Source organism: Lactuca sativa, chromosome 8 (assembly GCF_002870075.4).
Source record: "Lactuca sativa cultivar Salinas chromosome 8, Lsat_Salinas_v11, whole genome shotgun sequence".
NCBI lineage: Eukaryota > Viridiplantae > Streptophyta > Magnoliopsida > Asterales > Asteraceae > Lactuca > Lactuca sativa.
Genome location: NC_056630.2, coordinates 61,579,917 through 61,595,202, shown reverse-complemented (window position 1 = coordinate 61,595,202; position 15,286 = coordinate 61,579,917).

Sequence of the window (15,286 nt, the reverse complement as noted above, 5' to 3'; positions counted from 1 at the left end):
CCGGCTCCTCACCACTGGAGCCTCTGCCTTGGCTTGTCGGCCATCCGTAATCCGCAGGGTAGCTGGAGCCGGCGCCCTAACCGACGCTGATGCTGTCAACTGGGGACAATTGGCCTTCTTGTGGCCCCTCTGGTTGTAGTGAAAACACAGCAACTCCGATGTCTGAATAGCCGAAGCAGGAGTAGTACAATCCCTGCTAAAGTGCCCTGTCTTGCCGCACTTGTAGTAGCCTACTGATCCTATCCTACATGCTCCCTCATGCGTCCTGCCGCATTTCCCGCAACGGCTCGGCCCTCCTTGGCCTTTCGGCCTCCCATCTGATCCCCTGGGCTTCTTCCCCGAAGCCCCAACCACCTACCCCGCCTCTGCTTTCCTCTTCTGAATGTGCTCTAAATCAATCTCCCTTTCCCTCGCCCTGGCAATCATGGACTCCAGGGTAGGGCAAGCTGAAAAGCTAGCATGCTCCCGGATGTCAGCCCGTAGCATGTCATGATAACGGGTCCTCCTCATATCCTCATCACCCTCATACTGGGGCACCAACAATGCCCTCTCCCGGAACTTGGCGGTGATCTCCGCCACAGTCTCCGTCGTCTGCCTCATATCCAAGAACTCTTTGGCCAGCTGCTGAAGCTCGACAGCTGGCACGAACTCTGCCCTGAACCTGGTCGCAAAGTCCGACCAAGTCATAGCCTCGACAACTGAGGCTCCCAATGAGTCCCCCACGGACTCCCATCAATCCCTAGCTCGATCTCGTAAACACCCTGCTGTGAACCTCACCTTCGACCCCTCAGGGCAGAAGCTAATCATCTGTGCAGACTCAATGTCGGCAATCCATCGTCTGGCAGCTATGGGGTCCTTCGCCCCGTGAAAATCCGGTGCACCACTGGCCCGAAAGTCCTTGAAGTACAGCGTGCGAGATCCCGACTGGCCAGATGCCATGTCGCTCCTAAATGCCCGGAGGCGATCCTCCATCAACTCCAATATCCCTTCCTTGATCGACCCGAAGATGATGGGGGTCGACTCAAGGATGCCTCTGGTGATCTCATACGCGATGAACTCGCGTAGCCCCTCCTCCACTGGCTCGGAACCTGATCCCTCTCCTGCACTGCCAACTGCTGGCCTCGAACGTAGTACCACCATTCTGAAATACAAAAGAAATGACAACTGTTAGCGATACTGATACCTCTGGAGGGATCACAATTACTACAAATTCCCTGGTCTTATCTTGGCATTCCTCGATTCGGGTACAGATCCTCTGCTTTCAGTAGTACGGTCCCATACTACCTTCCACATCTATCTGTACCTTCTCCAAGGACTGCCTTGACTCCACCAGGTCCCTTTCACTACCGCTGATCTCTGCTACTCCTATCCTAGGCTTACCCTAGGAAACCTCTGACCTCACCCAACCTAGTCCTCAACTGCTAAAGGCCTCTTGGTGATGCCAATTAGCCATTACCTGAATACAATCACATGTGACGAGGCTCGGATAATCCTTCGAGTAAGGGACTCATCCCTACCACGGTTAGGACTCAAAGAAGAGCTACACAATAGGGTCAAATCCAACACTCTGAGATTATTCAACCCTGATCACCTATGACTTTATCGTATTCACCTAACAGCTAACTGTTGGGTTTTGAGCAATCTAACACTTCCTAAGTGTGCATGCAACCCTAATAAACCTTGGATCTATGTTTGTCTAAATACATGCAAAATAATAATCTCTCCAAGGTTCATAACCTATCTAACATGGCATGGGGTACTTTTAAACATAAAAGAATTAGATGAGATTACATACCTTTTGATGATGAGTTTGATTCCTAAGGAGTTTGAGGGCCAAGCACCAATAGTGTGAATGCCTCAAATGGAATCACAAATCACCGCAAACTCTTGGAAAACTTTGAGAGAGTGTATACACACTATAAAATCGGCCACACACAAACACACACACACTCTAGTTCACACTAGTCGCTATTTCATGCAACATAAGCATGCTTATATAGTGTACATGATTAGGGTGAAACCCTAATAACCCATGACCTTTCCTTTCCTAAGGATCCATGGGTTAAAAGCTCCATGGATCATCCATGGACTTCCATACAAGCCTAACCCATTAACAAATGAGTGTTAGCCCACACCATATAAAACAATAGCCCACAATTTAATTAGTCTTCTTTTTAATCTCTAAATTAATTCATAATTAATTTAAGACTAACACTAATTAAATAACTTCATATTAATATATTATAACTTACAATATATTAATAAACATATGTGTATAACTCTCATAAAATTATCCATAAATAGTTTGGATGAAATGCAACCCAGATGGACCATGCCAGGTCGGGTCAAGTATATACCAAATAAGTTATGGACTTAGACACCTTATCCAACAGACTCCCACTTGGATAAGTCTAATAACTATATTTGCGTATGTTACTTCAGGAACCAACCAGCAATCGTAGCTCTCGAAAACTCTGTTGAACTATGAAGTGCCATTTTAGATAAGTGATCGTATAATCCTCTGTTCTCATGATATCAGCCGGACAAATACATGGAACAACGTCGTACTTATTGTCCAACAATTTGTTTCTCGATTTTCGATTTGTTTGACAAAGAACTTAATCGAACACATCAATTTAGTTCTGACCGGCCGGTACATAGGTCACAACAAAATCATCGAGGGGCCCAGATATCGCTTCTATTTCTAGAAGGAACAAATAAACTTCGACTCATATGCTTGTTCTACTACTTGTTGAATTGTACACAAAGGCACGTTTTATAACATCAAGTTACTAATGCGTTTACGTGCAATCAATGCACAACCAACTCATAGGTAACAACTCATATCTCTAGGTTTGAAGATTTATATGATATTACCGTCTCACGATCACTCGAGATAAATTCCATGAAGTGATACAAGTGAGCGTGGGTTTATTCCAATACTCATAACTTATGAGCACTCATGAATGTTGTAGCAACCATTGCTATGACTAAACCCATTTAGCCATCTACAAACTCGATTCATGACAGTCTTAATTCATATCTACTTCCAACATATGAACGACTGTGGAGTGTTTAAATAACTTAGTCATTCAGAAAGAATAACCTAGCTATTTTGGAAGTCAAAACATGCAAAGTGAAACACAATAATAATCGAATCCAATATGGTCTCATAACCCTTTTGAATATAAATAGAACCACCTTTTATTTATCACCATATTGATTACACATTATTCATTATATAATGTTTCAAACAATCAACTTAATGCTTGAATAAAACAACAGTTGTCCCATGCTCCTAGCATGTACACTTTGTTTTCCAAACAATAGTTATGCCATACTCCTAGTATGCACACTATGTTTGTCTATGATCTTTACTTTGTGAACATGATTTCAATGATACTCATTTCACAATCCCAAATCCTTATTGTAAATGTGAGAATCCCCGATTCCTATCATTTACCAAAAAAATCTGTTAGATTTTAAACTTTTATGCAATGTTCCTCTTGTAATGATTATGCACAAAGTCACCAAAACCTTGTCACCAGTCATTACAGAGTATTCCAAAGAAGGTCAACTTCTATGGAACGGAAGTCTCATATTCAAAGTACATTGCTTTGAACATCCTTCTTGCATTTTTCTAATCTTACATAGATTGAATAATTTCCACCTATGGAGACATTTCCATAGTCCCATTTTGACTATCACTTCCGAACAAGAGTTACTTCTTTTCAAAATATGTCAATATGGTCCTTTCCGACAACTTACATCATACTTCCAACTTTTCCTGAGCAACCAATCTTTGGCGAACCTCAGATTGTCCTCGACAATTGCTTAATCACTTTAGTCATATCCAGTTCTAGACTTTTCCCTTCTGAATGCCCTAAGCATTTGGAAAATTTAGAAAAGATGAATATTATAGCGCATGCAATCGATCCTATATCCGAAGCATATGGGACACGATTCATGATGTTTGACATAAAGACATGATACTAGACCAGTCTTTTGCTACAATATTTTTTATTTTCCATGTTTTCAAAATTTAACTATGAAGAGGGATGCCGTAATCATAATCGAATTTTGAGAACGCAATATATATAGAATTTCCTTAAGTCGAACCATTCAGACATAAAATTCATATATATGTCCTTGACTAAAGAGGGATGTCGTAATCATAATCGAATTTTGAGAACGCAATATATATAGAATTTCCTTAAGTCGAACCATTCAGACATAAAATTCATATATATGTCCTTGACTAAAGATGATTAAAATCTCAATCTAAGCTTTAGAATTGAAATGAAGTATAATTTTCTCTCCCTTAATTATAGCAAAACAACTTTTCAACCCCTGCAACTTCACGAATTGAAACTTTGTTTTCTATAATTAACATTGCTAGCTTGCAAAACTAAACGTAATAATCATGCTCCCACTAACATGATGATTATCAGCATAACACTTATGCTCCCACTAGCTCTGACATATTTCCAGAAATTTGCTGGACTTCTAAAATTTAGATTCATACACCCTTTCTTAGATAGCTCATATGTGTGTCTAAACAATTTTCAGAACTATGAAAAGGGATGCCGTAATCATAGTCTCAATTGCTTAGGCATTTGCCATTTCTCACAAGTCCATGTTAGTGTGCCGGTTAACCACACGCGCTCCACTAACGACTTTTGAAAATGCAAATGACACAATTGATATCTACGTAAAATCTACTTAGTGAAAGCGTTTCCTCACCATCATTTTCATCAATCGGAGAGAAACCTTATGACACTTAGATTTTATAGTGTATGAGTTCCTATCCATGTGAATTTGTCAAAACCATAATCACAAGATAAGGTTAGTGACAAATTCAGCCTTACATGGATTAAACTTGTTCAATCTTAGTTTCTTGTCACCTTGGTAGCACAAGGCCCACCAATGCTTCCAAGTTGAACTCTGATAACTTACATGCAAATTCAACTTATTTGAAGTAGGTACAGAAATGTCAACACGATAGGTTGCAAACCTTAAGTTGTGTGCTAGTGATAAATTACAGGCTTTACTCTTGATTAAATCTTGAAACTCTTTCAGGATCTTTAAGGCTCCCACTGTCCCCTTGACATATAAGTTTCCCTAGTCAAGAACCATTCTTTGACAAAACAAATATTCAAGGGATAGTGCGGATTCTTATCAAGACTAACACTTCACACAATTGGTCTTAGTTGGTCTTTGTCTCATCCAAGACATCACAACTTACCAATCTCAAATGTACAAAAGTAGAAAACATTTTACTCTTACATTTGACTAGTGTTAATAAATCTTCCTTTATGTCACTCAAAGTTACAATTTTGGAGTATGACTCTAAGAATTGTTTTGGAACAAAGTATGACTCATCTTCTTGATTTTAACCAATCCAACAATTCATGACCTCTCTTCTTAGCCATAACAATGCACTAAGACGTCCTTAGAGTATGAATTTGTGATATGGTTTCATAATCATTAAGATGATCATGAAATATGATACTAAAGTACTTTCCCATCCTTTCAGATTTGAGAAACTTTTATCTTTCTGCCTAATTTGATTCTTCTCATTTGTTTTGTCATACATTGTAACCTTTCCAATGTTACAGAATTATACTTAACCTCATAAGTATAATCATATTTACTAATCTTTAGTAAATCATGACAAACCAATCTTTGTGGTGGACCTTGACCAGCGGACACCCAATGTACCTAATTCCTTAGTCCTTCAATTGACTCACATATACATGTGATCAAAGAATTAGTCTTAATTTTCAAAGATGAAAATTCTCATTCATCATACAATACAACTTGTATGATTCCAAGTTTCTGTCCAATTGAAACTTGGGTGATGAAAAATTTTCTTCATTCGGTAAATTCAGACACTACCACAAATGAAGGAATCAAATCCACTTTCCAATATTGCTATTACTGGAAACATATAAGCAACAATTTTCCACAGATGCCATTGTAAGGATATTTTTTAAAATAAATAAAATTAAAACCCTTTTTTCTTTTATTTTAAAACTTTGCGGAAAAACTTATCCTTACAATCCACATGAAAACCTTGTTGTTATCTATTCATAAGCAATATATTATAACTCTTAAGCAACAACTCAAAATTCTGATTACCGAACCATGCGATCGAAACCCACCTTCGCAATCAGAATCAACATATACTTACTTTAAGCTTCCTATTTGATTCTTAAAACATCAGCATGTGACCCATTCACATTATGTAATAAGAATCTCCAAATAGAAACTTAATAGAGTTAGTCAGTGGACTTTAACTGAAGTAGAGTCAAACCTCTTGACTTGATCAACCTTATGACCTTTCAGGTGAATAGGGCAGCTTCGCAACCAATGCCCCTTGCTTTGGCAACAAAACACATGGTCCCTTTGGTAATGGCACATGAGACTATCTCAGACTTAACCTTTCTCTTTACCATTTGGTCAACCAAGTTGACTATGGCCGATCCCTTTCCATTGGGAAGAGAAATGCTTTTCTAGATATCCAATGCTACCATTGTCAATGTCCATTTAAGACTTGGGAAGTTGTTCTTTTAATCAAATTTGCTTTACTGGTGTTCCAAATCATTGTTGATTCCACAACACTAAGCAAATAGATAACATCATTAAGGGTCATGTCATAGTCTGTCTCATAGTAGTCCCAAAGAGACTCACTATGTTACTAAGAAAGTGATTGAACATCCAACTTTCACGAGACTTTGACACCCAACTGTCCCGGCTTGTCAATATGTTACTTTATCTCCAAGATGTGAGCACACATAGACTATGCTTGCCAATAGGGATTGAGTGACTTTAAACTTTTCAAGAACTTGTGGGTGAGGGAGAATAATTGGAGGAGGTGGAGGAAGTGAAGCATGATGTTGAGGGACACCATCGTCAAGAGATTTGGGAAGATCATAGTTGTCTGAACCAGACATCTATACTGGGAGAAAATCAAGTTAGTTGATTCAAAGTCCTTAATATAACACCCAATATGAAATATTAAGGCTAGGACCCAACACAATATTTTATAATTTGGAAGAGGGATGCCGTAATCCAAGCTATAAAATATTTGAAGGTAGGCGAATGACGATTCACCAATTTCCACCATGAAAAACGAAATAATTTATTAGGTTTTAATTGGATTTGAAATTCCTAGATCTTTTGAGATTCATTGAACTTTTCAATGGCATGTTTCAATCTCGAGTGTGCCCTCTCAAATTTTGTGACTGGGATGCCGAGGATCACAAAACAAGGTGTGAATAACCATACCAATTCACTTGGTACCCTTAATATTATCACCCAATCAATGTGTCGGTTAACCACACACGCTCCATTGATCTATGACAAACATTAAGTCACCCTTCATGATCCTTACTAGTCCAAGTTAGTGTGCCGGTTAACCACACACGCTCCACCAACGACTTGGTAAGGTACAAAGTGTGAATTCCATGGGCTAGCACCAAATTCACATTTTTCCTAAAGTAACTAAGATTGAGAATTAAATAAAAAAATATTTAGTTACTTTATAATATTTATCATACTTTTAATGAGAATTTAAAGTCATTGTCCTACCCGTTCGGCTAACGACCCTCCACCGATCAAGCAAGCGGTGGGTGAGAGTGGACACCCATTAAGTCGCCATTTTATAGGCAACAACCTTATACCCACCTTATAGACCGACTTCGTGAATGAGGCCTACTAACGGTAAAATGACTTGTTCTTATACATATATATAATAATTAACCATTAATCTTATAATAGTATAAGGGTAGAATTTTAACTTTAAAACTTCTAGGGTGTGGAACTAAAGTTTATTAAAGTGTGTGAAACTTTACAAATTCCGAAACTTGAGGGCAAGTTTTGTAACTCTTCAAAACTTTTCATTTCATAACTTATGAATTAAAGGTTCATAAAATGAAGACTCTTCATTTTCATGTAACTTATGTGTTTAAATGTGTGTGTTAAAGAAAAGTGACCTTTGGATATCCATAACTTGAGGACAAATTATGGACTCCATTAAAACACATAAATGATCAAGAATTGATCCTAAACAATTCAGCAAATAATTCCTATCATCTTCTAAATTCATAAGAACATGAACATGATTATCAAAGTTTCAAGAATTATATGAACACATACAAAGCATGAAATTTTGATATATGCTATTGTAAATGGATTAGAACAACCATTACACCAACTAAAACAAGTTTTAAAACACCAAAACAGTTTAGGGTAATGTTTCTAGTCCATTTCCAGCAGCAAAAGTCGAAATTCTGCACTCTGATCATTCTACTCGCCGAGTGCACGAACCTACTCGGCGAGTAGGATGAATTTTGCCTTGTACTCGGCGAGTCCCCCCATGGACTAGGCGAGTACATCAGTCAGACAACAACAATTTCAACTTTTTACTCTATTTTGCATCAAGTATCAAACAAGCAAGCCTAGGCTCTGATACCACTGTTGGGTTATGAGCAATCTAACACTTCCTAAGTGTGCATGCAACCCTAATAAACCTTGGATCTATGTTTGTCTAAATACATGCAAAATAATAATTTCTCCAAGGTTCATAACCTATCTAACATGGCATGGGGTACTTTTAAACATAAAAGAATTAGATGAGATTACATACCTTTTGATGATGAGTTTGATTCCTAAGGAGTTTGAGGGCCAAGCACCAATAGTGTGAATGCCTCAAATGGAATCACAAATCACCACAAACTCTTGGAAAACTTTGAGAGAGTGTATACACACTATAAAATCGGCCACACACAAACACACACACTCTAGTTCACACTAGTCGCTATTTCATGCAACATAAGCATGCTTGTATAGTGTACATGATTAGGGTGAAACCCTAATAACCCATGACCTTTCCTTTCCCAAGGATCCATGGGTTAAAAGCTCCATGGATCATCCATGGACTTCCATACAAGCCTAACCCATTAACAAATGAGTGTTAGCCCACACCATATAAAACAATAGCCCACAATTTAATTAGTCTTCCTTTTAATCTCTAAATTAATTCATAATTAATTTAAGACTAACACTAATTAAATAACTTCATATTAATATATTATAACTTACAATATATTAATAAACATATGTGTATAACTCTCATAAAATTATCCATAAATAATTTGGATGAAATGCAACCCAAATGGACCATGGCAAGTCGGGTCAAGTATATACCAAATAAGTTATGGACTTAGACACCTTATCCAACACTAACTCCCATCACTTCAAAGCCCACATAGCACAAAGCAAACAACATTTTGACATAAAGGAAATAATCTCAAGCAACTCTATCCTCATAGAGAGAAACTGAACTAGCATACAATGCTAAACTCGCACTATCAGGCATAACCTAAACAGGCCATCCTAATGCTGTCTGCTCAATTCTAGCATGCAACTTTTCACACACTGAAGCACATAAAGCAGGCACATAAGGCATCACTCCTAGATCCTTAGTCCTATTCTAGCATGCTATTCTACTGAAACTGATAAGCATAACATAAACTTGTATGGGTACTTTGGGGAATACTTACTTGAGCTTGGCCGGTCGCGCACATCACACACTTCGTTCTTTCTTAAAACCCTTTACTAGCCTTTTAGAAAACATTTATTTTTTCCAAAATCTTTTAATCCCTCGATTTGAGTTCAAACACCCCCAAAGGCGTGTCTGAATCCCTCAAACCAGGGCTCTGATACCAACTTGTAACATCCCAAAAATACGAGCCAAAAATTTCGTTTTTAAAACATGTACCTAGCAAAACATTTAGAAATAAATCATTCAACAACCATTTCATTTCACAAAAGATGTTGCATGTCACAAAACATTGTCATAATCATAAAAATGTCAGAGTACAATCTCCCAGGTAGATGTCATAATGTGGAATACAAGCAGGTGTGTGTGTGATGTACCGCTACCGCGCCAGCTCCTTCCCCTTCGACGAAGAGGTACCTGAAACCAAAACTGAAAACTGTAAGCACGAAGCTTAGTGAGTTCCCCCATAATACCTCATACCATGCAAGCATACAACATACAGCTAGGAGATACGAGCCTTGCCCACACTCCACTAGCCGGGAGATACGGGCCTTGCCCACACTCCACTAGCCGGGAGATACGGGCCTCGCCCACACTCCACTCTTGGAGAGATACGGGCCTTGCCCACACTCAGCCGCTAACCCATAATATACAAGTATCACACAGACAACAAGTATAGACAACTCTATCATATTGGCATATATCATAATCAACTCAACCAAGAGATACGGGCTCGGCCCAAACTCTAATAGTAACATCTTGTCTATACGGGCCGGCCTTGGTGCCTTAGACCCGTTCCTACTGGAAGGAAACTCACCTCAAAGTAACTGTCGATCTGCGTGGGAACTGACCGTCAGCTGCTACTGCCGCTCCGGAGATCTTCCGACTATAATTCCCACAAAACCCTTAGTCAAATACTGCTAACCGATTTCAGAGTAAATTGACCATTTACCCTTACAAATCAAGAGTCAAGTCACAGTCAACTGCCAGTTGACCAGACTCGCCGAGTTGGCTTGCCAACTCGCCGAGTCCCTTTCTCTATACCCAAGTCCAAAAGTCCTTCATCCTACTCGCCGAGTTGTATGAACAACTCGCCGAGTTCGCCTTCATCCGAAGAACACTCTAAGCTGTAACTCGCCGAGTTGTATGAACAACTCGCCGAGTTGTTCTTGAGACAAGAAGATAGCCATGAACTCGCCGAGTCATGGCATTGACTCGCCGAGTGACTTCATGAGTGAGTCTGGCTTCCAACCCACTGAGTCACACCCTATGACTCACTACTCCAACCCGCAACACGAAAAGGGGAAAAACCCGGGGATTCGCGTCCCGACTCGCCGAGTCTGCCTCATGCAAAAACTATACACGCGATTTTGCTTGAATCCAGTCCATGCCATTCATAGATCTGGGTTCCTAGGGCCTGGTTTACACGTAAAGTTTCCAACTTTACGTGTAGATGATCACCAATGAAGGTTTTAGGGCTCAAAGTGCACCAAAAGGGGTAGATCTAGGACTTTCATGCAATATGACTCCATAAAGGCAGTAGATCCAAGCTCCAGGGACTAAATAGTGCCTAGATCTAAAGGCTAACAACTTAATACAACCCACAATGCACAAACAAGCTTGGGGAATGGCTCAAGAAGGACTTTCATGAAGCTAATAGAGACTACAAGCTTGAAAACAGAGGGGAAACGAGCTATACCTCAAGGAGAACGTTGAGATGTCACAAAGATGCTTGGCCTCCTTCTCCGCTTCTTGATCTACTCTTCTTTCTCCTCAAAAACTTCAAGAACACACCAAAACACTTCAATGTCACAAGGAATAAGGGTAAAACGATGTTGGGAGCTCTGAGGGTGAATGAGGGCGAGCTTGGGGCGGAAATGAGGGTTTAAATAGGGTGCAAACCCTTGAAATTTAGGGTTTCATCAAACAGGGTGACTCGCCGAGTCCAGAATATGGACTCGCCGAGTCGCCAACTTAAACGTGCCCCCGGACCCCGCCCCTACTCAGCGAGTCGGACCTACAACTCGCCGAGTCCAAGGCTAAAAAAAAAGACAAATTCTTAGATAAATTTTACGTACCAGGAACCAGGTGCTACATCCACATGCTCGGATCCTGCACCCGAGCCCGATCCTAACCCAGATCCTGAACCTCCCGCTCCATGTCGTGTGACCATCATTCTGAAAATAAACATACAAATGTCAAGGTCAAATATACTTTTTAGAGGTCTCACACACTTTCCAAGTTTCCAGGTTCCATCTAGGCCCTCCTTGATTCGAGTACGGGTCCTCTGTTTCACTAGTACGGGCCCATACTATCTTCCACATATACCCGTACTTTCCTCAAGGATGGCTTCGACTTCACCAAGTCCCTTTTACCGATACCCTTTCCACTGACCTCATCCTAGGCTTCCCTAGGGCAATCTTCGACCTACCCTCCGCCATCAGCTGCACTAGGAGTCCCCACCACCTCCCCCTAACTAGCTTGCAGATACTGTTACATATTCGTTCCTTATCTAGTTGAAGATGGCCAGAACCCCCATAGCACAAAGCAAGCAGCATTCGTGCATTGGGTAACCAAATCAGGCATAACCTACACATGCCATCCTATTGTTGACTAAACAGTCCTAGCATACAGCTCATACAACAGGCATACAAGGCATCCTCCTAGATCCCTAGCCCTAACTAGCATGCAATTCTCAGAATCATATATCAGGCACACAAGGCATCCTCCTAGTTCCTTAGTCCTATTCTAGCATCCAGTTTTCTGAATCAAAACCATATAACATAACATAGCAAGTATGGGTATCTTGGAGAAAACTTACTTGAGCCAGGCCGGTCGCATGCATCACACACTTCGTCTTTCTTAAAATCCTTCCGTTTAGATTGTAGAAAACCATTTTCCTTGTAAAAATCTTTTAGTCCTTCGGTTTGAGTCCATACACCCCCGAGGGTGTGTCCGAATCCCTCAAACCAGGGCTCTGATACCAACTTGTAACATCCCAAAACTGAAGCCCGAAAATTTCATTTTTGAATTAATAATTTTTAAAACATTTTACCATAATTGTCAGTAAAGCAACACATTACAAAATCATAATGTTGTGTCCCAAACCATGACATCAAAAATAATGAAACCAGAGTACAATCCCAAAAAGTCCGATGCGGAATCATGTGTGTGTGTGATACGATGCTACGCCGCCGGCTCCTTCCCCTTAGACGAAGAGGTACGTGAAACCAAAATAGAAACCATAAGCACAAAGCTTAGTGAGTTCCCCCATCATACCACATACCATACAATATCATCAGTATCTTTCAACCGGTAATCATCATCGGTATCTTTCAACTGGTAATCATCGTCGGTATCTTCCAACCGGTAACTTCCATCGGTATCTTTCAACCGGTAATCATCACCGATATCTTTCAACCGGTAACCATCATCGGTATCTTTCAACCGGTAACTGGGGACTATTCCACCCCCTACCACTAGCATACAACATCAAGATATAAACATACGATCAGGCATATCCGGGTACTGACCTACCCTTCGGTCCTAAGGACCACTGTCAGGGAAACTGATCCCTACTATACACATAACATATCATACAGATAAATCTCATAACCAAGGCACATAACCGGACCAAGATAATCATCACAAAGACAATCATCTCCTAAATATTCCTCTTTGGTGGGCCAGCATTGTGGCCTTAGTGTTGGGTTATGAGCATTCTAACACTCCTGAGTTTACATGCAACCTTAAATACCTTGGATTTATGTTTTCTCTATTATACATGCAATTATGAACATCCAAGGTATTATCCTAATCTAGCATACAAAATAATGAATATAACAAGATAGAATACATACCTCTTTGATGTAGAATGTCTTCATGAAGCTTGAGTGCCTAGTGCCTCAAGTGTGACACCTCAAATGGTTCACACAACACCAAATACACTTGGAATAAATTGAGAGAAACTTGAACACTCCTAAAACCGGCTAGCCCTTTCTTATTATTCATAGTGTCCGATTTTTCCCAAAGAATATGATCTTATATAGTTGTTACAATTAGGGTAAATCCTAATTGTCATGACCTTCCATTTCCTTGGATTCATGGGTTCAAATACACCATGGAGCATCCATGGACCATACTATGGGTTTTAGCCCGACTTTAATATCCATGGAGCATTAGCCCACTATACAAGTATGGATGATTTCCCAATCAACCCATAGATTTTATTAGTCTTCTTTTGACCACTTAATTAATTCTAGATTAATTCCTGATCAATACTAATTAAATAATTCTATTAATATATTAGAACTTATAATATATTAATCAACCTTAAGTGTTATTTCTCTCATTATAGTCTATCAAAGTGCATGATGCCATGCAACCCAAATGGACCATGCCGGGTCGGGTCAAGTCTTACCCATTATAGTTATGGACTTAGACATTAATCCAACACTTAGACCCACCCCTACTGGAAGGTAACTCACCTTGTACGAGTAGCTGCTGATAAACTGCACAAGAAACCTCTTTCTGCCGCTGCTCCGGAAATCCTCCGGCTATAATCCCCACAAAACACTCCGTCAGAATCTGATATATACTCTTAGGGTAAAAAGAATGTTTTACCCCTAACCAAGTCCAAGTCAAAGTCAACTTCTAGTTGACCCGACTCGCCGAGTTGGGCCGTCAACTCGTGGAGTACCTACCCTTTACTCGTCCTTATCCATGACTCAACTCGTCGAGTTTGGCAATGACTCAACGAGTTCCCCTTCTGTACAAACATCAATGAACCTTCATCTGACTCGCCGAGTTATATGAACAACTTGTCGAGTTCACCTTCATCTGATGAACAAGTCCTGACCTTGACTCGCCGAGTTGTATGAACAACTCATCGAGTTCATCTTCAAACATAAGAAGATTGACTTGGACTCGTCGAGTCTGTTCTAGCACTCGTCGAGTCCCATGAACTCCAGGTCTAAAACTAAGTCCAATGCGTTGGGTCACTCCTTCTATCCTGCTATAACCCTTCTAACACCCAACTGAGTTATTTTGACCCTCAACATACATGGACTTAAAGCCTTGGACTCGTCGAGTCCCAAGAATGGACTCGATGAGTCGATAACGTCCACACTCTAAATCCTCGATTTCTGATGTACAACACTTGTCCAAATGATAGATCTAATCCCCTAAGCTCGATCTAGCACGTAAAGTTACGAACTTTACGTGCATGCAGGGGACTTTTGAGCCAAAAAGGCTCTAAAATGGATCTTTTGTTGCATAGGGCCTTCCTTGGGTGCAAAAGCAACCCAAATCTGTCTTGTGACTCTTCCCAAGTGCTAGATCCGAAGTATTGACCCCCAACCATGTTTGCAAATCATGGTTGGTCACCTCATATGGCTTAAAAGCCCTAAATCTTCCCCAAAAAGGGATCTAACAAACAAGAAAGCAAGGTACAGACTTTATACCTTTCAAAGACTGCAAATGATGAACCAAACTCGAATCCTTCAGCCTCCTCTTGATCCTTCTATGCTCTTCCTTCTTCCTTGAGGTCAAAACCCACAAAAATCACTCAAAAGCCTTAGTTCTTGCACCAAAACAGTTAGGGTTTGCTATTGAGAGTCTTTGGGAGCATTAAGGAGGAGTGGTGGCTGAAAGAGATGATTAAATAGGGTGCAAACCCTCAGATTAGGGTTTTGTCCAGTCAGAGCCTACTCGTCAAGTCTG